This window comes from Thalassophryne amazonica, chromosome 8 (assembly GCF_902500255.1).
Source record: "Thalassophryne amazonica chromosome 8, fThaAma1.1, whole genome shotgun sequence".
In the NCBI taxonomy this organism is placed as follows: Eukaryota; Metazoa; Chordata; class Actinopteri; order Batrachoidiformes; family Batrachoididae; genus Thalassophryne; species Thalassophryne amazonica.
In genome coordinates, this window is record NC_047110.1 from 64,087,909 (window position 1) to 64,114,836 (window position 26,928).

The 26,928-nt window shown below is 43.0% G+C and overlaps 1 protein-coding gene across 1 annotated transcript in view; it reads left to right on the plus strand.

Annotated features, from left to right (window-relative positions):
• tmem266 (transmembrane protein 266) overlaps positions 1–26,928 on the plus strand; it is a 92,384-nt gene that overhangs the window by 37,435 nt on the left and 28,021 nt on the right. The window lies entirely within an intron of this gene.

Sequence of the window (26,928 nt, forward strand, 5' to 3'; positions counted from 1 at the left end):
TACTGTTTGAAACATAAAATGAAATCTGCTATAGGAAATGAGTTTCATAAGTGTCAAACACCACAGTGGTGACATCTAATTTCTGGACAGTGGAGAGTTCTTGGTTAAGAAACTAATTATTTTCTATAAACAATAAATATTTTTCTGAAAGAAAATATTTCTTGTCTTCAAACACTGAATTGCTTCAGAAAGATTGAGTATTTTGAAATAGTTGTCACATCTAGTGGACATTTGGGATCTCACTGTAAATTGAATTCCTGGTTTCAGTAATGTATTCAGAAACCCAAAATGTAATTACACGTTGCTTGACGTGTGGAAGTGCAGATGGCGCCGTTAGAGATATTATGTGATGTCTCATTTTCTGTTTGACTTGGGATGTTTGGCAGTGAATATATTACTGTCACCATGTTAAATGAGCAGCGTTTACACGCTCACGTTCATTTCAGCTCATTCGACAGGGGTTTCTGTGCCTGAAAGGTTGCTCTTTGTGTATTGTTGGAGAAAGCAGTGCTGTTGGTAATGTAGTGCTCTTGAATGTCATGATTCAGCCTGTTCTGGGCTCTTGTTATGATCTGGACTCGTGTGTATCGGTCTTCGATCCTCTGTCTTTAATTTTCTGTTTGATATATTGAGGTCACTGGTTTTGTTTTCTGTTTGTCATGTATTTTTTGTTCATCGTGCTTTAGTCATGAGTCATGTTCCATTCCAGTTTGTGTCCAGTCTTTGCTTTTTCCCTTTCTGTAATCATTAGTTGTATCACCTGTTTGTTTTGATTTTATCATATGTTGAATTATCTGTTTATATTACTTAGGCCATGTGTTAGTTCCAGTCTGGTTTGTCTGAGCCTTTATTTCTGTTGATTTCTTTTCAGTACTTACATTTGTTCTCTGGTTAATTATTTTTTTCATGTTAGGTCTTTATTTTATTTGTACTTCGATTTTGCTCATTAGTGGTTTTGACATTTTGTTTAGATTGCGGTGGTTTTAGGGTCACCTTTGAGTTGGGCCCAATTTAAATTGCTTTTGCACTCTCTTATCTGGTGCTCAGGGTTTGGTGTGGGTGTGTCCTGTCCCTTCTGTTTGCCACACCCCCTTCCAGGTTGTTCTCCACCACTGGTTCTATTAAGTCCTTTGTGTTTGCCACCTCACTGCCAGTTTGTTGAATTTCCACATTCACTAACCAGCCTTCCACGAGTCCTGTTCTTTTGACAACCCGTTTATCGGCCTCACCTTGTTTTTGACCTCGTACTAGTCTCAGCCTCTGTATCCTGCCTTGCCGTGTTAGAGAAACTTGCTTGTTTTTGGACGATGACCCTGCCTACTCCTTCCAGTTTTGTTTGCTTCGCTGATTGACCACCAGTGTATCGAACTTTTGCTCATTTTCTCAGATAAATCCATTTTACTCCTAAGCCTGCAGTATGAGTCTTACATTTGTGTCCAGCCCTGTTTGTGCCCCGCCTTGGCCCTTGCCTGACACTGAAATGTCACGGCCCGGCGGTGGTGTTTCTGTCACTGAGGTCTGCTCGTCCTGGGTTGGTGTTTTCTTATCGCCGTGCTATAGACCCAGGGCTCTCGCCATAGGACACACCCCTGTTAGCACACCCTTGTAGCAAGTGTCCATAGATGTCCGCTGATGAAACATGACTCACAACCCTTTGGTGACACTGGCTTCCCTGCAGAGAAATTTGACAAACAACATAAGCTTAATTAGAGCAGCCTGCATTTTTTCCATCCAGATGACTGTGTCCGGTTGGACTTTGCTTGGTCTGGCCTGCACCCTGCTGCCCTTTGGCTCTGTGGGACGGGGAGCAGGGACAGATGGGTCTGATCCCAATCTGCCTCAGCCATGAAAAAAAGAGGAAAAGCACACTACCACTACCCAAGCAGAAAGGTAAAATCTGGAATTCTTCCGGAATTATCATCACAGTGAGCACTGTCACAGGGCGCCGTATGACACCCAAGTCCCTTGTGATTTGGCTGAGTACTGTGGAAATGTCATGTGGTGCCAAAACATGTCCCTTTGGACACACCAGAGTGTGACTATTAAAAAGGCGCCTGTTGTCATCATGCAGTCAGGTCCATAAGTGCTTGGATCGTGACACAATTTTGTAATTATGCCCTTGTTCACCATTACAGTGGTGTTGGAATGAAACAATGTGTGCTTGTGTAAAATTTCAGCTTTCATTCAAAAGGTTTAACAAATATATTGCATTAAACCATTAAGGAATTTGGGCTATTTATAAACATAGATCCTCCATTTTCAGAACCCATAAGTAATTTGACAAACTAATAGAAGGATTATTGTTCATATAAATCATCACTTTTAGAGACTGTTTTCTGTAGACAATTCAGGGGATAGGTATATATCAACATTACCAAGTCACTGAATATATTTTGGATTTCATTTACTGCAATCCTTAAAAAGTATAAACAGTACTGTCATGTATATCTGTCGGGAGCAGCAGTTATCAAAACTGACTGACCATGCAAGAAGGAGACTAGTGAGGGAAGCCAAGTTGAAGGTGAAGGTTGTGAACCTTCAACTTCAACTTAGTTTATCTCACTAGGGCATCTGTGCATGTGTAAAAGCAGTTGTCACTCACATTTCCAGAAGTGCAGCGAGATGATTTGCTGCCTCATAATATCCTTCATAAGATCACAAAGTTCAGAGAGTCCATTGTGTGTCCAAAAAAATTAAATAAATTTGACAGGGTGCCCAAGCATCCTTGAACGGCCCTGTGTGTTGTTTCAGCCTATAAAGAGCAAATTTCTTGGTGATCTATGAGGTTTATAGACAAATACATTGAATTTGAATGAAGTTTCCTAAAACCATGACGTCATATTTTGGGTGCGAAGGCATCAGCCTTCTCGCTGCGACACACAAAAAGAAGGAGCAACAGATATAAACCACTGTCAACCCAAAACAGGAGATTAAACTGCTGTGTTGCTTTATCTGTGTATAATATAACACATTTTGTAGGATAGTGTACTATTACACCGAAAGCACAATTTTTACTTTTATTTTAATCCTACATCTCCCTGTTTACACATTTATTTACTGCAGAATATTGTTAACTGTATGTACATCTTCTTAATTTTTATTTTTATTTTTTGTTCTAATTACCACTTGCTTTGAAAATGTAAACACGTTTCCCATGTCAATAAAGCTCCATTGAAATTAAGTTGAGACAGAGAAACAGAGCGAGAGAAAGAGAGAGAGAGAGCGAGAGAGAGAGAGAGAGAGAGAGAGAGAGAGAGAGAGGCAGACAGACAGACAGTTCTGTATTCTTTGTTTTAAACATCACACTTCATAAAAAATGGCATATTTTACAAAAGCACATTTATATGTAAACACCAACACACACATCACATTAACGTGTTGGTGTTTACATAGAATGATTGAGTCAAGCAATCATTGTTAGCGGAGGCACATTTTACCAATAATCCCTTTGGCATCTGTCTGTGTTTGTTACAAAACTTCAGAATTATTATGCATTATTTAAAATGTTATATTTTAAGTTTGTAAAATGACAGAATTGACATTAATGGAGTTGTTCTATCAGTATTAATTTTATTTATAAATCAAAACCATAAGTCAACACTGCTTTATTTTCCAAGACCTCCGCCTCACAGCGACACTACTGAGTAGAGAGTTGAGCTTCACTGCTCCTCTCAACTGCTTCACTGCGGGAAGCCATGTAGTTAGCAGAAGCTTCGAGCAGTGGGCAGGGTGCTCGAAGACAGAAGTGCTGGCTCATTGTTTGGGTCTATGGTCAACCTTTGAAGCTACTAGACGTGATTGTGGTGTTAAAACTCAAAATCAACTTGTAGTAGTTGCAAGTGTACTGGAGACATTACTGGAAGTTATCGGTTAGCTGTCGCTTCAGATAAATTTTTGGGTGGTTTATCGGTTTAGCTTTATAAAAGATAACTTTTTAAGTTAGCTGATTATCTGTTATCGAAGCTAACTTTTTGGTTAGCAGTGCCCCCCACTGCTTATGGGCCTGAAGATACAGGGACTGTGCATATAAATGACTGTAATTCCTACATGGTTTATGTGATACTTTTGTTATACCTCTTGAATTAATGCTTACAGTCAATACTGCAAGTACATCTACAGAGGCAAAGTACAAAAACTGTGCCACTGTCCAAATACTTATGAACTTGATAGATAGATAGATAGATAGATAGATAGATAGATAGATAGATAGATAGATAGATAGATAGATAGATAGATAGATAGATAGATAGATAGATAGATAGATAGATAGATAGATAGATAGATAGATAGATAGATAGATAGATAGAAATAGCTGTAATTATTGTATGGCTTTTGCCTTACAATATAAAGCACCTTGGGGCAGCTGTTTGTTGTGATTTGGTGCTATATAAATAAAATTGATTTGATTTGATTTGATTTGATAGATACCTACCTACCTACATACCTACCTACCAGGAAGAACCAAGAGCAGTGAGTGATTTGTCACTTAGGTGTGAGTAATGAACAACAAGCTTAATTTTATTTTATTTTTTTAACCATGGCATTTTAAGACACGTCATACCTCCAAGCTTTTGAAGCATTCGCAGGGAAAGAAAGTGAACTGGCTCGTGACAGGTTTGGGCCGTCTTTGTGACTCACGCATACGGCATAAGTCGAATGACAGAAAGCTGGGATGTGTTATGGGTTATCAAAGCCTTTGATGGCAGAGCCAATCACTGCTTTCCCTGTTTACCTGCTGTGAAGATGATGTGCACACGGAGAGCCGTCGCCGTCAACATTACTGCTGCAGCTGTTAGCAAAGCAGATTATTTTCTCAAGGTACATTCCTGAGATGTTTTTCATCTCAGTCATGACCCTTTCTGGGTGCAAATGTATTCTCTGGTAACTGCACCAGGAGCGAGGGGTTTGTTTCTAAGTTGAGGAGGTAGGAGGTGGATGTTCTCGCAGGCTGCAGGGGCACACACTGTACTTGCAGATTTTGTACAGCGGTGAGCACGATGGAATTATTAATAGATTTAGACTGAACTACCGCCTCCACAAACTTGTTGAAAAAAGTGAGATTTCACACCCACCTGTGGTCATGTAATAAATCCCTCCTCTATATCCATTTGTTTGAAATGTTCTGCAATTTCAACATATTTTATCAAATGCTCTATCAAAAAAGTTGCACAACATATCAGAGGTTCGAAACATTTTCAGTCTCTTGGCAAAATTTTGACAGCTAAAATTGTTTGTTTTTGTTTATTTGATATATTAATGAGCATATGACAGCACATTTAATAACAGTTTTTCTTAAGAGTTCATCAAAGCACAATATGTTGTTTTGAGGTCATGCATCCTTTGTTACAAACAATACAAACAATTTCAGCACAGTGTTTTCTCATGTAGAGTACTCTGCGAAGGTTTTAGGCACTTTTATTATGCCAACACCCTTTTTTATATGACTGAAAAGTTGTTAAATATTTTAGATTTTCAAAACAATAACCAAAATTAATTAATTAAATTAACAAATGTGTGGTTCACCTTTAAAGATGCTTGTTATAGGTGGTCAACTACAATTTGTAAGAAAATTAGGTTGCCTGGACTCAGATTTTACAATATTTTCCACAACTATTTTTTTTCATGTACCACGAAATACACCTACAAAGAAACTGTTTGTTTTCATGGAGTGTTATAATTCATTAAATTGTTTCATGGAATAGAAAAAGAACTCACATTTCATATTTGTTTGAATAGGAATTCTTGAACGTATGGTAACCCATGAATGAAGAACATAAATAATATTTATTCATTTTCTTGACCTGCTTATTCCAGTTAAGGGTCACGGAGGTGCTATCCCAACAGTCACTGGGCGAGATATACTCTAAACTGGCCCATAGTCTATTGCAGGGTCACAAACACTGCATCCGGAAAGTATTCACAGCGCTTTACTTTTTCCACTTTTTGTTATGTTACAGCCTTATTCCAAAATGAAGTAAATTCATTTTTCCTCAAAATTGTACTTATAACACCCCATAATGACAACATGAAAAAAGGTTTTTTTTTTTTTTTTTTTTTTGCAAATTTATTACAAATTTAAAAAAAGAAAAAAGAAATCACATGCACATAAGTATTCACACTCTTTGCTCAGTACTTTGTTGATGCACCTTTGGCAGCAATTACAGCCTCAAATCTTCTTGAATATGATGCCACAAGCTCAGTGCACCTATCTTTGGGCAGTTTGGCCCATTCCTCTTTGCAGCACCTCTCAAGCTCCATCAGGTTGAATGGGAAGCGTCGGTGTCCAGCCATTTTCAGATCTCTCCAGAAATGTTGAATTGGATTCAGGTCTGGGCTCTGGCTATGGATATCTTGGCTGTGTGCTTAAGGTCATTGTCCTGCTGAAAGATGAACCATTGCCCCAGTCTGAGGTCAAGAGTGCTCTGGTGCAGGTTTTCATGATGTCTCTGTACATTGCTGCATTCATCGTGATCTCAATCCTGACTTGTCTTCCAGTTCCTGCCATTTCATCGATTTTGGAAAAAGGCTGCAACATAACAAAATGTGGAAAAAGTGAAGCGCTGTGAATACTTTACAGATGCACCATATAGACAATCACATTTGGTCATTTTGAAGTTTCCAATTTAACAAACCTCTTGTCTTTTGAAGTCAGAGCACCCATTGGGTACCCATGCAAACATGGGGATAACATGTAAACTCTACACAGAAAGGACCAGATAGAAAGTGATCCCATGATCTTCTGGCTGTCAGGCAGTAGTGCTAATCACTAACCCACAGTGCCACCAACAATTTTTATGTAAATAATAATTAGAACAATTTAAGTTTGCGTAAAAGTTTTGTTCAGTACTGTAAATTAATTTTAAAACAGTTCACTCGAGTCTGTAAATATCATGCTTATTCAGAGCTATTGTTGTTTTTATAGGTATTACGTACTCTAAAGACATCAATAACATGTAATTTTACAGAAACAGAAAAACAAGAAGAAAAATGAAGGTGTGACTGCTGCAGCACTCTAAATGGGTATTAGGTTCCTGTGGAGCAGGTTTCTGCTTGACCTCAGACTGATTCCTTCATGCTCATCCCCAGAGAACGCTGTTGCACAGAAATGGTAACATATGCGGGTGATCTCTGCATTCTGGATTGAAAGGTGTGAGGTTCAAAGACATAATAATTAACAATACATTTCATGGAACTCAAGGTCACCTTACAACACATACATTAAAACATACATTAAAATAACAGCAATAAAATCAAAACATTACAAACTATATAAACTATACAATGGATCAAACGGAATATGCAAGATGAAATAAATGTGTTTTGAGATTGGATTTAAACAGGGTAAGTGACCTAGTATTGCGGAGGTCAGGAGGGAGTGAGTTCCAAAGCTGGGAAACAGAGCAACTGAATGCTCTGCTCCCCATGGTAACCAGAGGAGCAGATGGAACAGTCAGATGGATAGAAGAGGAAGATTGGAGTGAACGGGCAGGTGTAGCGAGGTGTATCAGATCAGACAAATAAGAAGGGGCAAGGTTGTGAATGGCTTTAAATGTCAAAGCAGTATTTTATCGTGTATGCAGTGTGTGATGGGAAGCTAGTGAAGTTGCTGGAGTACAGGTGTGATGTGGTCAGTGAATGGACTCATAGTGATGATACGTGCTGCAGAATTTTAAACTAACTGTAATTTACGAAGAGATTTTTGGGGAAGGCCAAATAAAAGGGAAATGCAGTAGTCAAGTTGTGAAGTGAAGACACTATGAACCAGAACAGCAGCAGACTGAGGCGTGAGAGAAGTGTTACGAAGGTGGAAATAGGCTGAATGGGTTATGCTGTTGATGTGAGATGTGAAGGAGAGTGAGCAATCAAGGATGACACCCAAACTCTTAACCTGGTAGGAGGGCACAATGGATGAATTGTCGATAGATACTGTAAAACTTTGGTTAGGATTGATTTGGTGCCAGTGATCAGCATCTTGGTTTTTATCACTGTTCAATTTTAGGAAATGAGACGTAAACCAGGACTTGATTTCCAAAAGTCAGTAATAGAGGAAAGTTGTTAACCCCCAAAACATGAATCAGCTGCAAATCATGAAATATCCACAAACCGTTAATTGCAAAACATGAATACTGAAAAAATATCTCCCAAAATGTGAACCCGAGTCTCACAAAGCGTGAAGGCAGGTGTCACAAAATGCGAATACAGTTATATGCAAAAGTTTGGGCACCCCTTAGTAGAGCCTCCTTTTGCAGAAATAACAGCCTCTAAATGCTTCCTATAGCTTCCAGCGAGAGTCTGGATTCTCCCCAAACTTTTACATACAGCTCTATCATTTGTGATCTATATATATATATACGAGGTCTGTCAGAAAGTATCGGACCTTTTTATTTTTTTCAAAAACTATATGGATTTGATTCATATGTTTTTACGTCAGCCAAGCTTGAACCTTCGTGCGCATGCGTGAGTTTTTCCACGCCTGTCGGTTGCGTCATTCGCCTGTGAGCACGCCTTGTGGGAGGAGTGGTCCAGCCCCCTTGTCGGATTTTCATTGTCAGGAAATGGTGGAATGATTTGGGCTTTTTTTCTATCAGAATTTTTTCAGAAACTGTTCGAGACAAGCAGCTGGAAACCATTCGAAAAATTTATCTGGCTTTCGGTGAAAATTTTACGGGCTTCACAGAGAATAAGGACTGTTACTACAGCTTTAAGGACGCCCCACAATGGCGCACGGCGCGCCGCGCTCCGAGCCGCCATCAAGAGGCAGAAAACACCACATCATTTCTAAACGGATCGCTCTGTGGAGGTGGGACCGTCGTGTGCAATTTCTCTGGTTATCACAAGAGCTTGACATCAGCCATTTTCTGGCAGATTTCACTTTTAACAAGAGATTTTGTCATGGAAAGCCGCGCGAAGAAAAAAAGCAGATCACAGACATGACACAAAACTAAAGTCATTTCAAATGGCAACTTTCTGGCTTTAAGAAACACTATAAGAAATCAAGAAAAAAAATTGTGGCAGTCAGTAACGGTTACTTTTTTAGACCAAGCAGAGGGAAAAAAATATGGAATCACTCTATGGAATCACACTATGGAATCACACTATGGAATCACCAGTGATGTGTGCAGTAAAATTTTGTGTCACTACAACATATAACATTGACACTATTGAAAATTTAAACAATAAAAAAAAATCTACAAAGTTTTTCACAATAATATTTTTCCAAACTGAGTGCTGTAATATATCCAGCAGGAGACCACTGTGTTCAGTGAATCTGGTGACACCTCACCTGAATTTATTGAATATTTTTCTGGTGTCTTGTTTTTGCACTTTGTAGACGGTCCCTAAGCTTCCGTTTCCCAGTCGTCTGCTCGTTCAAATCAGTGTTATTTTTCCAGCTCAGAGGACGGCTCCTATGGATAAAAATAAGATTGTAGCTCATTGTCTACCTTCCTGAGGTTAGAAGTGTTGTTTGTTTTTCTACAACGTTTCTCTTAAGATTGAGCCGTTTACCGGAGGAGGAGGTTTCTGTTCTCTCTGAGTTTGACAGGTGGACCGTCCAAATCAAAGTCCTCACCTGATCACACTGTCCCCGGAGTGGGACACACCCAGCGGGGCCGGGTGCTTGACATTTTTGTGGAGATCGGGTTTGAGATCAAGATTTCCTGCAGTAATTGACCCTTAAACTGAAATCCATAAACTACTTAAACTGAAGAAACATATACAGGTGCTGGTCATGTAATTATAATATCACGAAAAGTTGATTTATTTCAGTAATTCCATTTAAAAAGTGAAACTTGTATATTATATTCATTCATTACACACAGACTGATATATTTCAAATGTTTATTTCTTTTAATTTTGATGATTATAACTGACAACTAATGAAAATCCCAAATTCAGTATCTCATATATTAAGACCAATACAAAAAAAGGATTTCTAGAAATGTTGGCCAACTGAAAAGTATGAACATGAAAAGTATGAGGATGTTCAGCACTCAATATGTAGTTGGGGCTCCTTTTGCCTGAATTACTGCAGCAATGCGGCGTGCCATGGAGTCGATCAGTCTGTGGCACTGCTCAGGTTGTATGAGAGCCCATATTGCTCTGATAGTGGCCTTCAGCTCTTCTGCATTGTTGGGTCTGGTTTGTCGCATCTTCCTCATCACAATACCCCATAGATTTTCTATGGGGTTAAGGTCAGGTGGGTTTGCTGGCCAATTAAGAACAGGGATACCATGGTCCTTAAACCAGGTACTGGTAGCTTTGGCACTATGTGCAGGTGCCAAGTCTTAATAATCAAAATTAAAAGAAATAAACATTTGAAATATATCAGTCTGTGTGTAATGAATGAATATAATATACAAGTTTCACTTTTTTAAATGGAATTACCAAAATAAATCAACCTTTTCATGATATTCTAATTATATGACCAGCACCTGTATATATATCATGAAAGATATTCACGTTTTGTGAGACTCGCATTCACGTTTTGGGAGATACTTTTTCAGTATTCACGTTTTGCAATTAACTGTTTGTGGATAATTCATGATTTGCAGCTGATTCACTTTTTGAGGGTTAACAAGGTGGGATAGTGGAATTGGGTTTGGTAGAAATGTGAAGTTGGTTGTCATCTGCATAGCAATGAAAACAGATATTGTCAGTGGTGGGCACAGATAACCAAAAAATTAACTTCAATAACAGATAATCAGATAAATGAAAAGTTATCTTTGATAAAGATAAAACGATAAACCACCCAAAAATGTATCGGAAGTTACAGATAACCGATAAATTCCAATATTGTCTCTGGTACATTTGCAACTACTAATAAACTGAATTTGAGTTTTAACGCCACAATAGCTTCTAATAATATTAAAAGTGACAACAGATCACACTTTTGTCTTTGAACATCCTGCCCCTGCTGGAAGCTCTTGTTTACTACACAGCTTCCAGCACAGAGGCACCCTGAGAGCAGCCATAAAGCCAGCTCTCTATCAATCACAACACTCCGGTCAGGCAGAGGTCTTGGAAAATTTCTCGGATAGTCACGCGACTGAAAAGCCACCGAAAGCTGTCTGAATCTTCCGAATGGTGGAAGAGGTGGGCATGTCACAACATGTCCTGTGAGACTTCAACATGGAGGCGCTTTTGCGCCATCAGCAGCTTCATGCCCAAGCCATCGGCATGAATTTCGCTGCAACTCTTTTCATGGCAAAATCTTCTGTCACAGTGGAATGTGCCGAAAAAGTGCTGATGTCCACCTCTTCCGCAATTTCTCGGATAGTCACACGACGGTCCAGTATCACCACAGCGTTCACTTTGGAAATGATCCGGTCATTTCAGCATGTTGATAGCCGCCCGGAGCGTGGCTCGCTCTCCACCGTTGTGCGGCCATCTTTAAACCGGTTGTACCGCTCCTTAATCTGTGTGATGCCCATAGCATCATCACCGAAAGCCGTCTGAATAATCCGAATGGTTTCCACCTGGCTGTTGCCCAGTTTCTGGCAAAATTTGATGCAGCCGTGCTGCTCCAGTCATTCCGCCATTTCCTTGCAAAGAAAAAACGACAAGAGATTACACCCATCCTCACACAAAGGCTGCTTAAAAGCAAATGACGCAATCGACAGGTGTGAAAAAATTCACGCATGCACACGAAGGTTCAAGGTTGGCTCATGCAAGCACACGTGATTCAAATCCATCAGGTTTTTGAAAAAAAATAAAAAGGTTGGTTACTTTTCTAACAGACCTCATACATGGAGTAACAAGCTGTGTTTAACATCTCACGACCACCTCCTGATCGCCGATCGTATGGTCAAATGAAAATCAAACCTGTTTGATATTATTCTGGTCAGCCGTCGTGAGGTTATCCTGCTGCTGAGGGGCTACAAGCATCCAACCGCTCGCACTGTGCCTGTGCAAACACCGCAGAGCTGTCTTGTAATGTTATTTTTTTTGTTGTTGTTTTGTTTTGTTTTTAAACTTAATTTGTAAAAAAAAAAAAAAAAAAAAAAAGCCATTTGCAAAGCCAAAAAGTTGATTTCACAACCATCTGATATAACCGGAGTCAAAATAAGTAGAACACTGCCATCTACTGGTGCCCAGAGGCTTAGTACGTAGGGCGAATACTGCCATGAACACTACTGGCCAGTAGATGGCAGTAGAGGCCTGAAAAACTTGCCAAAACAAAATCCCAGATAATCCATGTCTGCTACATTTAAAATGCGTGGAATTTAACAAACGCAAATAAAATAACGTCTATAAACCCAGAGAATATATTCACGAGAGTTTTAGGCACTAGAGTTTAATGCTGCTGTCCGTGGAGCCTGAACAGAGTGTCTGAAATGCATTTGTCCTGTCGTGAACATATTGAGATTAGACTATCCTACCCATAATACACTGCGGGGCACAGCATGTGCTCACTAAAACCTTAAAATTAGCACATTACTTTAAACCTAAAACATATATCTGATATTTTCACTTTATAAAACATCAGACATGACAGTAATTTTAAATAACTTGTCCAAAATTAGTTTGGTTAAAATTTGAACCATAAGTTAAAAATGTATGCCTCTGGATGACTTGGGTGATATTGCCAGCATATCAGTATGGTGTTAAAGGAAATGATTTTTTTTTTTTTTTTTTTGTGAGTCCAGTTCTTTTTTGCCTGCAGAGGATAGAGTGGTTTCTTCTGGAAGCAGCTTTCTTCTGTTTGCAGAGGATAGAACTATACATTTGTTAGGAAACTTTTAACAGGTAGGTGCTCAACTAATTAAAAATTTTAAAAGTGTTTGTCACTGTTTATCTTTGTTTACTATGTTATCTGTCTAAACATTATCGGACAAAAATGTATCGGAAGATAATTAGTCCGATAATTAGTCCGATAATGGTTTTTAAAGTTATCTAAAAAGATAATCCGATAATGAAAACATTATCTTCGATAATTATCTGTTATAGGATTATCGGAACTGTGCCCATCACTGGATATTGTGTTTATGAAATATGTGACCGGGGGGTGGTAAGTAAATAATAAACAGGAGGGGCCCCAGGACAGAGCAATGAGGCACACCCATAGTAACTGGATAGGGATGTGAAGAGAATGATTTGATTTGAATAAATTGAGTATGATCGGAGAGGTAGGATTTGAACCAGGTAAGGGGTATGTGTTTGATACCTATGGAGAACAACCTGTCCAGAAGAATGGTGTGTGAGATGGTATCAAATGCTGCACTTAAATCAAGTAAAATGAGAAGGGATAAAAGACCAGAATCAGGTGCAAGGAGTAGATCATTAGTAGCTCATGTGCCAATCTAAGTGGAGATAAAAATGATGGTGGAAAAAAATGTATCTTTATGTACTCCTTTGCAAAGCTAATACACTTCTGGGTAAATTCTCTGTTATTAAATAAGCCGGAGTGTAGCCAGGACCAACTTGACTGATTATTCAGCTAATGTCCTTTTGTCGCTTTAGCATCTGCTGTCGATTGGATACAGTGCATCATAATAACAGCATGTCAGTCTGCACATGGCAAAAGCTCTGACTCACAATGCTCAAGGTTGAAGTGATAATTAATAAAAACTTCGGCTGTGGAATATAACACACAAAGAGTGTGCCAGACTCTAGTAAGAATGCTGGCAGCAGTAATATTTCACGGGGCTTTAGATCCTGAGCCATACTCTACCTGTTCCGGTTTTGATGGATGTCTGAAAAGAGAGCAGGATTTCTCTCCCCCCGATTCCATTTCAAACATGCAGAATAACAGTCCTCTCCATCAAATTGGCTCTCTTGCCTTGCACCATGTGCAACACAATAGATGACATTTGAGTGCAGGGTTTGAGGGTTTGTTAATATTCACAGACATGCAAAGTGTGAGATTGCTTTTTAGGCTGAGAGCGAGAGCGATCAAGTGTCCTGGTGAAAACCCATTTATCAGGAACAGCTTGTCTGCTGCTCTGCACACGGCGCCCCATCCATCTCCATTTGCTTTGTATCTGTGGCCCATTTCACCGGCAAAGACCGGCTGTGACTCTCCTCTCTCAAGTTGTAGGATTTTTTATTTTATTTATTTATTTATTTATTTCAGAGGAAAACTGTGTCTGCTGGAAATCTGCATAAATGTTCATGAGAAAATTCCAGTTTGCTCACTTACTTAGGAGGGGGTTCATTTGGCACTTTTTTATTATTATTTTCAATATGGTAATTGACTACAAATGTTTCCTACTAGGCGCAACTTTGAGCAATTGTGTTCGTCAGAAGACAGGCAAACTCCAAAATGTAAAAACAACTGTGATGACATCAGTTGAAGGTTTGTTCAGCATATCTTCTTTGGGAATCTTTGTTGTTTCTGTTGGCTGTGATACCAAAGATGAGGCTACAATAGCTGGAGGAGAAAAATTATCCACTTGTTATGGGACAAGGAACATCAACATACCTGTTTTGCCCGCCCCCAGGAGTTGTCTTCCAGTCTGCTTGGCAGCCTGCAGGCTGCTATATGTGGTCCATTTTCTCCGGCTGAGCCCACAGAGTTCTGCAGATTGGTGTGAATTGATTGAACTTTAAATGGAAACAGTGAGACAAGATACAAAACCTGACTGAAGTGGTATCATTTTTCAAATGGTCCTGGAGTACTTACAGTATGACACCATACGTCAAAAGTGAATTGTCTGCAAGAAAACCATAAAATACCCTTGTTCCCTGTTTTTGGAAAATGTATTTATTTATTCCCCACTAGTGGGAATTTTTTTGCTTGCTTAATTCCCTAGAAGATCACTCAGTAGAGTGCATTCCTGCCAGTTATCGACGTGTCTGTTTGTCTCATACTTGATTTAATTTGTCTGTTTCACTGTTTCTTTGTTTTTTAGTCTATATCTGTGCATTACTTATCTCAGCATAATTTATAACTGTGCATCACTTACATATCCGGGTCACGATGGCAGTAGACCAAGCAGCTCTCCCACACTTCCTTATCCTTAATTGGCCAACTCTTCCTGGTGGATTTCAATGCTTTTCCAAGACAGCTGATAAATATAATCCCTCCAGCATATCCTGGATACCTCCTCCCAGTCTGACATGCCTGGAAGACCTCCCTAGGAAAATGACCAAGGGCCATCCTTTCCAGATACCTGAACCACTTCAGTGGCTCTACTCTGCGTCCTTCCCAGATAGTCAAGATTTGCACCATGTCACTGAGTGTAAGCCCAGATACTTGACAGAGGAATCTCATTTCTGATGCTTGTTATCTGTGACCTTGTTCATTTGATCATTACCCAAGGTTCATGACCATAAGTGAGGATAGGAATGCAAAACTGACTGGTAAAGTGAGAGCCTCAATCTTCTGGCTCAGCTCCTTCTTCACAGCAATGGTCTGGTACAGCATCCACAGGACCTCAGATGCAGGCCCAATCCATCTGCCAATCTCCTGCTCAATCTTACCCCCACTCGTGAACCAGACCCTGAGCTACTTGAACTCCTCCACTTGGGGCAATAACTCGCCCCTGACCTAGAGGGAATAATCCACCCTATTTCAACAAAGGACTGTGGTGTCAAATTTGGAGATGCTAATCCTCGTCCCAGTTGCATCACACTTGACCTCAAACCTGGCCAATGCACATTGGAGGGCAGACTCTGTTCATTGTTTTTTGTAAAATTGGCCATAATACTTAAGAAAAAATATAACAATTCATCATCAGGCATAAGTAATTCAGGTGAATCTGTTTGTTTGTTTGTTTGTTTGTTAAGTAGGGTTCCTCAAAATCAACATCAACTATTCAGCACAAAATTTGATGGAGGACTAAGGCATGAGTTAAGCATGAGCCTATTAAATATTGGTGTCAGTTTGGATCCTTATATTTATAATTGTTAGTTTATCTTGGATACTGAAAATGGAGGAATTGCTTATGAAATTGGAATTGCGTTTTATTACAATTTTTCAATTAAAGCTGAAATTCTACACTTCATGTTGGGAAGGTGTCGTAGCACGGACCCACAACAGGGTGCGCAAATGAACGGACAATGAGTAAGCCAAAAGGTAACAATTTAATGTTGTGACAACACACAACTAAACACACAAAATTTGTAAAGTCAATTAACACCAGGTGACGTGTGGGCAGGCTCGAAGAGAGAAGACCCCCGACGATAGAGAAGCCGCGTCCCACACGGCTTCCACCACCAACGGTCTGAAGAACACCGGAGCCGCCAAGTCCCGTATCCCCAGGTGGCCTCTGTCTTCGGCTGTCGACCCTGGTACTGCTGGCAGAAAGCAGAGACAAGATGAATGAGTGTGAGTCCGCACACTCAGTGGTCCACGATCTGTACACAGTTAGGAGGGAGAACCTCCACCTCCAAATCACACACTCGTGCAGCTCCTGATTAACCACTTATCTGTTTGGAGTGTGAGGCGCAGTCGTCGCAGTCACACCAAACGCCAAAATCCCAGATAAGGGAACAACCACAGGACAACGGCTGCAAATGAGATTAGATTGTTACACAACGTGTCAGTCAGCAGAGAAATTACCTCTTGGTAGTCGATTTCTCGGCGGGGAGGTGGAGTTACAGTCCGGCTTATGTAGTGGTGTAGATGAGTGACAGCTGGTGCAATGAGTGACAGCTGTCACTTCTTCTGGGTGTGGCGCCCTCTCGTGCTTGGAGCCCGCACTCCAAGCAGGGCGCCCTCTGGTGGTGGTGGGCCAGCAGTACCTCCTCTTCAGCGGCCCACATAACAGGACCCCCCCCTCAACGGGCGCCTCCTGGCGCCCGACCAGGCTTGTCCGGGTGTCTTGCGTAGAACTCGGCCAGGAGGGCCGGGCCCAGGATGAAGCTCCTCTTCACCCAGGAGCGTTCTTCAGGTCCATACCCCTCCCAGTCCACCAGGTATTGGCCCTTACGACGTCCAGGAGCCTGCGGACCGTCCAAGCAGGCTCCCCGTCGATGAGCCGGGCAGGAGGCGGCGTAGGTCCAGGTGCACAGAGGGGCGAGGTGCGGTATGGCTTGATGCGGGACACGTGGAATACAGGGTGGATCCGCAGTGAAGCCGGGAGTCGGAGCTTCACTGTGGCCGGGTTGATGATCTTGAGGATTTGAAATGGTCCAATGTATCTGTCCTTTAACTTAGGGGAGTCCACACAGAGGGGGATGTCCTTTGTTGAAAGCCACGCCTCCTGCCCGGGCCGGTATGTGGGGGCCGGGGAACGTCGGCGGTCCGCATGGGTCTTAGCCCTCGTCCGGGCCTTCAATAGGGCAGAGCGGGCGGTCCGCCACACCCGGCGGCACCTCCTGAGGTGGGCCTGGACCGAGGGCACACCGACCTCTCCCTCCACCAGCGGGAACAATGGGGGCTGGTACCCCAAACATGCCTCAAAAGGGGAGAGGCCGGTAGCAGACGAAACTTGGCTGTTGTGGGCATACTCGATCCAGGCCAGATGGTGACTCCAGGCCGCCGGATGCGAGGAGGTGACACACCGAAGGGCCTGCTCCAACTCCTGGTTGGCCCGCTCTGCCTGGCCGTTGGTCTAGGGGTGGTACCCGGACGAGAGACTCACGGTGGCCCCCAGCTCCTTGCAGAAACTCTTCCACACCTGTGAAGAGAACTGGGGACCACGATCTGATACAACGTCCAATGGTATCCCATGCAGCCGCATGACGTGGTGGACCAGGAGGTCTGCCGTCTCCTGGGCCGTCGGGAGCTTCGGGAGGGCCACGAAGTGGGCCGCCTTGGAGAACCGGTCCACTATCGTGAGAATCACGGTGTTGCCCTGGGACGGCGGGAGGCCCGTGATGAAATCCAGGCCGATGTGAGACCAGGGGCGATGAGGCACTGGCAGGGGTTGGAGGAGGCCCGTCGTCCTCCGATGGTCTGCCTTGCCCCTGGCGCAGATGGTACAGGCCTGGACGTAGTCCCGGACGTCGGTTTCCAGGGACGCCCACCAGAAGCGCTGCTGGACTACTGCCACGGTCCTACGCACTCCGGGATGACAGGACAGCTTGGACCCGTGACAGAAGTCCAATACGGCAGCTCTAGCCTCTGGTGGGACGTACAGTCTGTTCTTGGGGCCAGTCCCCGGGTTCGGGCTCCTTGTCAGGGCCTCCCGGACGGTCTTCTCCACGTCCCAGGTGAGGGTGGCCACGACAGTGGACTCGGGGATGATGGTCTCGGTGGAGTTCGACAGCCCCGCTTTGGCTTCTTCTTCGTGCACCCGGGACAATGCATCTGATTTTTGGTTCTTGGTCCCGGGGCGATACGTGATCTGGAAGTCAAAGCGCCCGAAGAACAGAGACCAGCGGGCTTGCCTGGGGTTCAGCCGCTTGGCGGTCCAGATGTACTCCAGGTTCCGATGGTCCGTGAAAACCGTGAAGGGCAACGATGCCCCCTCCAGCAGGTGTCTCCACTCTTCAAGAGCCTCCTTCACCGCAAGACGTTCCTGATTGCCGACGTCATAGTTCCGTTCAGCTAGGGTCAACCTGCGGGAATAAAAGGCACAAGGATGGAGAACTTTATCAGCCTCCACGCTCTGGGACAGCACGGCTCCTATCCCTGAGTCAGAGGCGTCCACTTCTACTATGTACTGGCGATCAGGATCAGGCTGCACCAGAACTGGTGCAGTCGAGAACCGGCGTTTCAACTCCTGGAACGCGGCTTCGCACCGATCCGACCAGGCGTAGGGGACCTTGGTGGAGGTCAGGGCAGTCAGGGGGCTAACTACCTGACTGTAACCTTTAATGAACCTCCTGTAAAAATTTGCAAAGCAGAGGAACTGCTGTAGTTTCCTGCGGCTTGTTGGTTGGGGCCACTCTCTCACCGCCGCAACCTTAGCCGGATCAGGGGCGACGGAGTTGGAGGAGATGATGAACCCCAGGAAGGACAAAGAACTGCGGTGGAACTCACACTTCTCGCCCTTCACAAACAGCCGGTTCTCCAACAACCGCTGTAGGACCTGACGTACATGCTGGACATGGGTCTCAGGGTCCGGGGAAAAGATGAGTATATCGTCCAGATATACGAAGACGAACCGATGCAGGAAGTCCCGCAAGACGTCATTTACCAAAGCTTGGAACGTCGCGGGGGCATTAGTGAGACCGAACGGCATGACCAGGTACTCAAAATGACCTAACAGGGTGTTGAATGCCGTCTTCCATTCGTCTCCCTTCCGGATCCGAACCAGGTGGTACGCGTTTCTAAGATCCAATTTCGTAAAGATTTGGGCTCCATGCAGGGGCGTGAACACTGAATCCAACAGAGGTAACGGGTATCGGTTGCGAACCGTGATCTCGTTCAGCCCTCTGTAATCAATGCATGGACGGAGTCCGCCGTCTTTTTTACCCACAAAAAAGAAACCAGCACCCATCGGGGAGGTGGAGTTCTGGATCAGCCCGGCAGCTAAGGAGTCCCGGATGTAGGTCTCCATTGATTCGCGTTCCGGACGTCAGAGGTTGTACAACCTACTGGACGGGTACTCAGCGCCCGGGACCAAATCGATGGCGCAATCATACGGTCGGTGCGGAGGAAGAGTGAGCGCCAGATCTTTGCTGAAAACGTCAGCAAGATCATGGTACTCCTTTGGCACCGCCGATAGATTGGGGGGAACTTTGACCTCCTCATTAGCCGTAGTGCCGGGAGGAACCGAGGATCCTAAACACTCCCGGTGGCAGGTTTCGCTCCACTGCGTGACAACCCCGGACGGCCAATCTATCCGGGGATTGTGCTTCACCATCCATGGAAAGCCCAAAATCACTCGGGAGGTAGATGGTGTTACATGGAACACTATCTCCTCCCTGTGATTCCCAGACACAACCAAAGTCACTGGTTGTGTCTGATGTGTGATTAATGGAAGCAGGGTGCCATCTAGTGCTCGCACCTGCAACGGTGCCGGCAGAGCCACCAGAGGGAGCCCTACTTCCTTTACCCATCTGCTGTCCAGCAGATTCCCTTCAGACCCCGTGTCTACCAGTGCTGGTGCGTGAAGGGTTAAATCCCCACAAAGGATTGTTACTGGGATTCGTGCAGATTTGCGGGGTTTTCCCGCGTGTGTGTTATGGCCCACCCTTAGCCCAGTTTCTAAGGACGGGCGTTGTAGTTTGACCGTTTAGGGCAGTCCTTCTGCATGTGCTCGCAAGAGCCGCAGACAAAACACTCCCCGCGGGCCAGCCTCCTTTGTCTGACATTTGTTTTTACTTTGGCCCTGCTCGTGTCCATAGCCTCCTCAGCAGGGGGAGCTGTAGCCACACGGAGCTCTCTGGCAGTGTAGCGTGGGGACGACGTCACCTTGTCGGAACCGGAAGGGGGAGGGACGGCTCGTGCCCGGTCACGCCCCCCGGCCTGTTCCCGACGATGCTCGTTTAAACGGTTGTCTAAGCGTATAACTAAATCGACAAGCCCGTCAAAATCCCGCGGTTCCTCCTTAGCCAGTAGGTGCTCCTTAAGGACCGGGGACAGTCCGTTTACAAAGGCGGCACGGAGCGCAACGTTATTCCAGCCGGACCTCGCTGCCGCGATGCGGAAGTCGACTGCATACTCGGCTGCGCTATGGCGCCCCTGTCTCATCGACAGCAGCACATTCGAAGTGGTCTCGCCTCTATTGGGATGATCAAACACTTGTTTGAACTCCCGTACAAACCCAGTATAAGACGTTAGGAGCCGTGAATTCTGCTCCCAAAGCGCCGTGGCCCAGGCGCGTGCCTCTCCTCGAAGCAGATTAATAACATAAGCCACCCGGCTAGCGTCTGATGCGTACATGACAGGGCGCTGTGAAAAGACGAGCGAACACTGCATGAGGAAGTCCGCGCACGTCTCGACACAGCCCCCGTACGGTTCCGGAGGGCTTATGTATGCTTCAGGGGATGGTGGGGGGGTTCGTTGAGCGACCAGTGGAACGTCTGATACAGGCCCAGGACCAGCCAGAGGAGTGGCTGCAGCAGCGCCCTGATCGCTCATTGGCTGTGTGTGTTAAAATCAATACCTCAGACAACTTGATAGAGTCATTGGGACTCATTATGCCTTAATGAATTTTCCACTTTGCAGCCCAGTCCTTCTCTCACTCTCCATCACATACATGCACAAAGTGCACTACCTCTCTGATTGAATTTTCATTTAACTTGCTCCTAATGACTTTACACTGTGTTTTGTCCTGTCTCAATGACAGGAAACGCTGATGAAGATGTTTCTTGTGACAGACTGTCAGTACACGGATTTCCATGACAGATTTGCACAAAATTTAAGTGATATTTTCAGAATTTCAACAAAATACAAATGTAAAATGACAGCATTTCTATTGAGTGATGTTATGCAACAACTGGCGTTTGTTGTAGTAAGTGTCATTCTGACAGTCATGGGGACAGATGTCAAAGTCCTGCTAAATATTGATCATTCATTGTTTTTTCAAATCCAATGTTGCCATAGCATCATCCCTTTAAGAAGCTCTCTGTCTCTTCATCCTTCCACACGTATTTTAGAATGTCAGGTGGCATCCTGTGAATGCTGTACCACACCAACATGGTAAAGAATGATTTGTGCAGTGGATTTACGCTGCTGTCCTCACCGAACATCATGAGTTCTGAATAATGTCCCAAAGAACAAGGTTGAGGATACAAGCGGTGGAAATTCGATTTTCTGTCAAGTATTTGGGCTTCCACTCAGGGACAGGGTCAGAAGCTCGAATATCTGAGAGGGATTCTGAGTAGAGTCACTGCTTCTTTGCATTGAAAGTTGCTAGCTGAGGTGGTTCGGTCATCGGATGAGAATGTCCCCTGGTTGTCTCCCTAGGGAGTTCTTGCAGGCATGTCCAACTAGGAAGAGGCCCCGGGGAAGACCCAGGACACACTGCAGGGATTATAATTCCCAGTATGGCATGAGAATGCCTTGGGATCCTCAAAGAAGAGTTAAAGGACTTGGCTGAGAATAGGAAAGTGTGGGATGAGCTGATTGTTCTACTGCAACAGCAAACTAGATTTAGATAAGTGACAGAAAATGAATGAATGAATGATCGTGACTCTTTCTCTGTCATGTGACCTGTAATTGCGGACAATGCGTATTCATAGCAGTATTGTGAAATGTCTTTTTCATATCCCTTGAAAAACCACCTCATGGAAGCATACAAACTGTTATGTGATGTTTGAGAGTTTTTTCAAGATACATGTCTTGCCATTAAGCGTATTTTCATTTCAAATGTAATGGAAACCTGCTTAGTGAGAATTACTTCACTGTTGGTACCCTGATGGAGCAACGGCACACCTTCTTGATGTCGTCGTGAATCAATACATGTCATACTATAATGTCATGTATAGTACGTCATCACTTCTCTCTCTGACCATTATTGATCAGTCTCATGATCAATATTCTACTGTTATCGGCTGCACTCATAACTTCTTTCCTCAATCCTTGAAATATCACCTGTTCAGTCTGAACCAGCCATGAACCTGAGACGTAGTGAGGTGATTTTCTTCCTCCAGCGTTACTTCCTCATAAATACTTCAGGTCTTTGGCGTTCAAGGTTTAAAGTGATTTTCCCTAAAATTAAGTTTCTGAACTGGGAGTAATCCATCACTGCCTTTTACCCTGCTTCCAGACAGGGTTTTTCTTTACAGCTTTATTAAATTAATAGCTTTTCTGCCTAGCTTATGAGAAGACTCTGAATGAATTATGCTTCCGCACAGTCTGCGTTAAATCGTGCTTTTCACTCCTGGAGGTAAGCGATGTGTCTCTTGGAGTGCTCTGTGTGCTGCTTGTTTCATGTCTTGAGTAAAGGTTTACACGTCCTGTGATGGTGTTTTGAGATTATTGGGATCTGAATGTTCATTTTTCCTGGCTCTCATTTGACGGCAGGCATAATTTGATATTGTTCCTCGGGAAACAGTATTAATCAGACAAAATCTTCACCTCCTCTTCCGCCTCCCAGGTGTTGGGCTCCTAATCCGTTGGCATCGCAGCAAGCTAAGAGTGCCGGTTAGCCTCTGGGAAAGTGTCGGCACAGCTTGGCCATGTTCCAGCCCTTCTTGTGCTGACCTTGGTGATGACGCGCAACCGTCCTCCACTGCATCACAAGCATTCCCTTTCTCTGCAGTTTATCTGAACCATTTCCCCATTCTTCAGTCTCCAGCTCATTCACTTTTCTGGCCTCAATGCCTTTGAATCGGCACTTCCTTCCAGTTTCGTTCTTTTTGTGCTAAAACAAATGGAGAAGATTAAATTCATTCCTCTTATCCTTTGCTAGACTTTGCCAGGAGCATTCTACCCCTTGCAGGGGGTGGGGATAGCTGACAACAGATAGGTTGTTATTTTCGAAGGAACGTACACGTTTCTTCTGTGCACCTCTGAAAAAGGACAGCACCTCTCTGTGCAAACACCCGCCCTGTCATTACTGCATCTGGCTTTGTGAGAGTTTATCTGACAACTGAGTGTGTGTGACAGGAAGGGAAAAGCCCTCTGTGTGCCTTCTGGAGATGTGTCAGCATTTATTGACCATAAATTGGCAAGAGTTTCAGCCAACCAGTCTTTTCATTGTAGAACTTGAAGGAAAAGATTTGGGAAGAATTTAATGCTGGTCTGACATTTACATCTCTGGTAGCAGTGAGCCCAGAAAAGAAGCTAGAAGAGCACTCATACAGCTCATACGTACCTCCTTCCAGGTCCGGCAGTCCTCTGGTTATGTCTCTGTTTACATTTTTCTGTGTTCCCCCCCATTTTTTGACACAAAGTTATTCCTTTCAACTCTTACTTAGATCCTGACTGCTCACATTTGTTTCTGATTGCTGACCTGTATTCCTTTATTTCCAATTCTTCTTCTTTGATTACTGACCTCTGATCCTGATCAATCAGCTTTGACCCTGTCCTTCAATCACAATGGCATTATCCTCTGTGTACTATCTTGGAGTTTTTCTTTCTTTTTTTTTAAATTGACTCACATTTTAATGATTTATCTTTTTTAACAGCTCATTCAAAGGTGATATATATATATAAACAAAAAAATAAGACACAAATAATTGGATCCATAGAAATTGCTGTCCTTAGAGTCAGTGTTCATTATATGATGATGGCAGTTAGGGCAGTTATTCTTCTTGGAACCATTTCTGTCAGCTTTGCACATCTAGTCACTTAAAGATATACAGCCTTTCGAATTTCACAAAGCTGACAAAATTTAGTTTCTACTGAAATCCAAGCGTTACAATGTCAATTTATTTTTGAAACGTGTGGCAAAATTACAGCTCATTTTAATGAAAAGAACACATTGACCTGGAGGGGGATTCCATACCAAATATTTTATTTTTCTTTTAAGGCCAGCTTCAGGAGGAAGCGCATGTGCACATGCATGAGGCTTTGAAATTACTGGAAGTGACCTTTGGCCTCATGTGATGAACATACACAACACATGCACACTAACATCCATAAGATGCCCTGTAAATCACTTCAGAGGTGTTATCTGGTTACAAAAACAGTGTTTTTAGATTCAGAAGTGTTTATTTCTCACTAACGTTTACAAAATATATGAGTAACATGTTAGATTTATACAGAAATAAACTGTTTCAAAGCTTTGGATTATTTTGATCAAGCGAGCAGCCAGCTGACATCACCGTGCATCTCTACTCTGGTTGACTGTCTCCATGTGCTACCCTTAAGCAAGTCAGGGGAGCCCCCCCCCCATGATCTGTGATGTGGCGATGGTCACTATCATAGAGTGAACAGGTTGCTACTGTAATTAATTCAAGGCTGTCTGTTGTTTTGAATTTTTTACCTTCAGGAAAAGTATTTAATATGTACAGGGGAAACAGGGGCACAGTGAATCAGTAGCTACTATGCCATATTTGTATGCATAAAGACATCCCCTTATAAATTAGTGTTTTGTTTTTGGATACATTAAGGGTAAAACTAAGTGGCAAGTGAAGTCAGTTTTTTCCAATCAAAAGTAAATTTTGTGGATGTCAGTGTCTTTGTATTTATGTCTCACAACAGCAGAAAGGTGGCCCAAAAAATTATTAGTTAAAAGACTACCCCATCCAATTGATGAGCATGTGTTATGTCTTCTCCAGACTATCAGCTGTTGGATAACATGACTCATGTGTGTCACATGTACCCGGGGCACAGTGAATCAGTGGCTATGTTTACATGCCGTTAATATTCGGGATAAGGTCAATATTCCGGTTTCTGAATCATTAGGAATACCCCGTTTACATGCTTAAGCAGACAGAGTTACTGTTGTATACATGGTCATTGGTATCATTTGGAATATCCCCATCTAAACAGTGACGCACGTCTTCCACCGGTGCTTGATTTGGTCTGGCATTCGTGCAGATCCTGCTTCGCGTAACTTTTCGGCCACCTTCTTGTAAATGTCGCTATCTCTGTACTTTCTACCATCAATAAAAGACTTATATTCATGTCTTTCACAATACTAATGAAGTACTCAGTTTCCTTCTCACTCCAAAAGTGTGGTGCTGTGCTGCCGCGTCTGGATTTCCCCATGCTTGTTTACCTCTGCTTCTGTGGTGTCCGGTGGGTTGCGCGCGCTACATACAAGTAGTTGCCGTACTCAAACCACCAAGATTCCTTGCGGAGAGGACATGCGCATAATGCGCAATAATGTTACTTTCTATGGGGATATTCCGATGCGTTTATACAACCCCTGGCAAAAATTATGGAATCACCAGCCTCGGAGGATGTTCATTCAGTTGTTTAATTTTGTAGAAAAAAAGCAGATCACAGACATGACACAAAACTAAAGTCATTTCAAATGGCAACTTTCTGGCTTTAAGAAACACTATAAGAAATCAGGAAAAAAAATTGTGGCAGTCAGCAACGGTTACTTTTTAGACCAAGCAGAGGAAAAAAATATGGAATCACTCAATTCTGAGGAAAAAATTATGGAATTATGAAAAACAAAAGAACGCTCCAACACATCACTATTATTTTGTTGCACCACTTATGACTTTTATAACAGCTTGCAGTCTCTGAGGCATGGACTTAATGAGTGACAAACAGTACTCTTCATCAGTCTGGCTCCAACTTTCTCTGATTGCTGTTGCCAGATCAGCTTTGCAGGTTGGAGCCTTGTCATGGACCATTTTCTTCAACTTCCACCAAAGATTTTCAATTGGATTAAGATCCGGACTATTTGCAGGGCATGACATTGACCCTATGTGTCTTTTTGCAAGGAATGTTTTCACAGTTTTTGCTTTATGGCAAGATGCATTATCATCTTGAAAAATGATTTCATCATCCCCAAACATCCTTTCAGTTGATGGGATAAGAAAAGTGTCCAAAATATCAACGTAAACTTGTGCATTTATTGATGATGTAATGACAGCCATTTCCCCAGTGCCTTTACCTGACATGCAGCCCCATATCATCAATGACTGTGGAAATTTACATGTTCTCTTCAGGCAGTCATCTTTATAAATCTCATTGGAACGGCACCAAACAAAAGTTCCAGCATCATCACCTTGCCCAATGCGGATTTGAGATTAATCACTGAATATGACTTTCATCCAGTCATCCACAGTCCACGATTGCTTTTCCTTAGCCCATTGTAACCTTGTTTTTTTCTGTTTAGGTGTTAATGATGGCTTTCGTTTAGCTTTTCTGTATGTAAATCCCATTTCCTTTAGGCGGTTTCTTATGGTTCGGTCACAGACGTTGACTCCAGTTTCTTCCCATTCGTTCCTCATTTGTTTTGTTGTGCATTTTCGATTTTTGAGACATATTGCTTTAAGTTTTCTGTCTTGATGCTTTGATGTCTTCCTTGGTCTACCAGTATGTTTGCCTTTAACATCCTTCCCATGTTGTTTATATTTGGTCCAGAGTTTAGACACAGCTGACTGTGAACAACCAACGTCTTTTGCAACATTGCGTGATGATTTACCCTCTTTTTTGATAATCCTCTCCTTTGTTTCAACTGACATGTCTCGTGTTGGACCCATGATTCATGTCAGTCCACTTGGTGCAACAGCTCTCCA